Genomic DNA, 3,862 nt, shown 5'->3' with positions numbered 1-3,862 from the left:
TATATATATATATATGTATATATATGCATACATATTTCACCCATCCATCAAATTCACAACAGAATTCAGTTGCAATGAACTACCATTCCTGGATATCCACATAAAAACAGAACTCCACAGTCACAACAGACATATTTTACAAAAAAACTGACACACACCAATATTTAAATTTCTACTCTTTCCATCCATCACACATCAAAAGGGACATCCCATACAACATGGCAAGATGCATTGGTGCTATAGTGACTGATCCCAAAATACATGACATCCGACTCAGTGAACTCAAAGGCTTCCTCACGATGCAGAAATACCCCTTAGGATTAATTAATGAGGAAATTAAAAAGGCAATGAAACTGAACATCACCCAACTATAGACACCTAAGGAAAAAGTTAGTTAAAACACAACTCCATTCATTAACACACAGAGTTCTGGAATAACCAACATCTTTCATGCCAGAAAATTGAATTTACCTATACACCTACAAAGCCCCAAAATGCAAACACTGATTGACAAAACACCTTAAGGAATAGCAGACGCCAACCAAAAAATCTTAAGAAACATGTCACAAGGGCAGAATTCAAATCAGAGAATGAATCAGAATTTTTAGTAAAAGAATGTGAAGATAGGAGATGTGGAACATGCAACAATATCAACAACTTCAAAAACTTGGAAAGTGGTTCTCACATAAAATTCAAGAGCAGTTCCCTTTTCAAAATAAATGCAGATATGAACTGCAAATCGCAAAACCTCTTATACTACATTACCTGCCCAAACTGCAAAGAAAATTACATTGGTAAAACAAATAAGTCCCTTTGCCAACATGCAAGAATCCACAGGCAACATATCCGACAAGTGGAATTACGCAAGATTCCATTAATTAAGTCCCTGGAAATATGCAGCAATGGAAATTCAAAATTTTTCCCTTTTACAAATGTGCACAAGACGTTCCGCAATACCGAAAAGCAATGGAACTAGATTTCATAAAAAGAGTCTCTTCAAAATTGAATGTTTGAAAGTGAAGCAGAGATAGTACACTTTGTAAGTTTTATACTAATGTTCTCTAACACAAAATCATGGAATTGAAAGGGGCATGATTGAAGTTACACAGAATAAACATGGACATGTTCCCAAAGACGCACACACACTTCATCAAGGGATTCTCCCTAAAATTGAATGTTTGAAGGTAAAGTGGAAAATTTGAATTCTATTCTTTATTCCAAATGTGGCTCATCTCTACAAATGTTCAGATATATCTAGGTGTAGCATCGGGATGTTCTAGCTTTATGAATAAAAAAAGGGAAAAGAGAAAGAAAGCAAAATAACTTTCAGTGATGACCAAACCGAACCTGTTTTTATTTTTTATTTCATTTTTTGTATATATTTTAAAATGTTTTTATTTATTTATTCTTTTGAAGAGGTCACTGTTCTTAAACCCATTCCAATACAATGGTAAAGGATTAGATAAATGGATAAATGAATGAATAGTGAATAGGAAGGTAGATACCCCTTCACTCTCTCTTTCCCTCTACCTATCTGTCCATCTGTCTGACTATCTATCTATCTATCTATCTATCTATTTATCTATCTATCTATCTATTTATCTATCTATCTATGCATCTATCTATTTATCTATCTATCTATGCATCTATCTATCTATCTATCTATCTATCTATCTATGTATCCTCACCCCACAAAAAAAACAAAAACAATATTCTCTTCTAAACAAAACCCTAAAAAACATCTGTTTTATATAAATGAACAACTTGTTTGTACACTCACATAATTTTATTTGACAAGTTCTAGAAGAGAATGAAAACACTAAAAATAATGAAGAAATAAAAGGATTTTTTTCCAAAATTCTAAGGACTTTTTTTCTCAATATTCAATTTCTGTACATCACACCTAACACTCAAAATATATACATACATATACCGTAAATCCTCGAGTATAATCCGCCCTTGAGTATAATACGCAGGGGATTTTTAGGGGGCTGTATCTCTGAAAAACCTAAACCTTGTGTATAATACGCACCCCTTCTCTAACTTGAGTCAAGGAGGTCTATATAACGTCCTTAGTTTGTAAATGTATAAACAGTAACGTCCTTTATTATTATTGTATATATAACATAATACAATAATAATAAAGGACATTACTGTATATATGTTTACAAATCAAGGATGTTATATAGACCTCCTTGACTAACATTAGAGAAGGGGTGCTTATTATACACAAGGTTTAAGTTTATCAGAGGTACAGCCCCCTAAAAATTCCCTTGCATATAATACTCAAGGGTGGACTATACTCGAGGATTTACAGTATATGTATGTATATATTTTGAGTGATAGGTGTGATGTACAGAAATTGAATATTGAGAAAAAAAAGTCCTTAGAATTTTGGAAAAAAATCCTTTTATTTCTTCATTATTTTTAGTGTTTTCATTCTCTTCTAGAACTTGTCAAATAAAATTATATGAGTGTACAAACAGCTTGTTCATTTATATAAAACAGATATTTTTTAGGGTTTTGTTTAGAAGAGAATATTGTATATATAACATAATGTGGAGGATCAATGGCCCAGTGGTTAGGGCAGCGGACACGTGATCATAGGATCGCGGTTTCGATTCCCAGACCGGGCATTGTGAGTGTTTATTGAGCAAAAACACCTAAAGCTCCATGAGGCTCCAGCAGGGGATGGTGGCGAACCCTGCTGTACTCTTTCACCACAACTTTCTCTCACTCTTTCTTCCTGTTTTGGTTGTACCTGTATTTCAAAGAGCCAGCCTTGTCATACTGTGTTACGCTCAATATCCCCGAGAACTACGTTAAGGGTACACATTTCTGTGGAGTGCTCAGCCACTTGCACGTTAATTTCATGAGCAGGCTGTTCCGTTGATCAAATGGAACCCTCGACGTCGTTAGCGACAGAATGCCAACAAAACAACAACAATAACATAATGCAAACGTGTAGCTTTTTTGTGCACTTTGCAGAAAATAAAGAAATAACAGTCATAACGTCAGTGAAAAATAAATATTAAATAAATTGCCTTTACATATTTATCACTTAGAAAATTTTGCTTAGAAAATATTTTTCATTTTTAACCTTGTATATAGTACACACTAGAAAATTTGACCTTTAAATTTTGGGAAAAAATTGCGGATTATACTCAAGGATTTACGGTATATACATACATATATATATATATATAAAAAATCAAAATAAGCAACATGGATTTTAAAGATGATTGCAGTATGCACGTTTCATGCTACTCCATTTATTTAAGTAATGCGAGCATTACATTAAATGCAATATGTAGAGCAATCTTCAGCTGCACGAAAATGTAGAAAATTACAGTAGAATAGACATATCATAATTGTGGCAACATTTCAAATCCAAGTGGGAAGAAGAATACATAAAAATCCATCTTGACATAGCCAAGGCTAGCAGGCTAGTAATTGGTTCTAGGCAGAAATTCTAACTGTCTCTGATTTTATTGTCTCTTATCTAGTAGTTATAGTATAAGGGACAATCACTTCTAAGGAAAGGGAAGGTGTAAGCATTATACATGGATATGGTTATAAAGGATATGGTTATAAAGGATATGGTTATAAAGGATATGGTTATAAAGGTTTCTCTGGTCAGAGTGGCAACACTATTATAGGTTGGGGTTTTTACTACTATCAAAATGTTCAGGAATTAAACCCTAAGCATATAGGTCAAACAGGGCTTTTTCTTTAGTCTGAATAGAGCATCAGTATTGTTTTACAGATATCAATATTAGTTTAAAACAGGAAATTTATAAAAACTGGATTACACTACTTATAAGAAACTTATCATGAAGGAACTTAACTCCAAATACAAAAT

Source organism: Octopus bimaculoides, chromosome 16 (genome assembly GCF_001194135.2).
Source record: "Octopus bimaculoides isolate UCB-OBI-ISO-001 chromosome 16, ASM119413v2, whole genome shotgun sequence".
Taxonomy (NCBI): domain Eukaryota; kingdom Metazoa; phylum Mollusca; class Cephalopoda; order Octopoda; family Octopodidae; genus Octopus; species Octopus bimaculoides.
Note: the sequence above shows the minus strand (reverse complement) of the source record.